Genomic DNA, 280 nt, shown 5'->3' on the forward strand with positions numbered 1-280 from the left:
AACATTTCGCACAGGCCGGAATCTGATATTGCGCTAGATATATAATAGCAGAAAATGGTAGTGGAATTCTGTTCACTAAAGACATCCAAAGTGATATGACGGACTCGAAGTGCTTCCAGACACGAGAGTGATATACGTCGACAACAACATATTGATGGTGACACCTGCAGAGATTCATATAATATACACACACACACACACACATACATATACACACTCATACACACACTCACACACACACGCAGACACACTCACACATACACACACGCACACACACACA

Source organism: Octopus bimaculoides, chromosome 18 (assembly GCF_001194135.2).
Source record: "Octopus bimaculoides isolate UCB-OBI-ISO-001 chromosome 18, ASM119413v2, whole genome shotgun sequence".
In the NCBI taxonomy this organism is placed as follows: domain Eukaryota; kingdom Metazoa; phylum Mollusca; class Cephalopoda; order Octopoda; family Octopodidae; genus Octopus; species Octopus bimaculoides.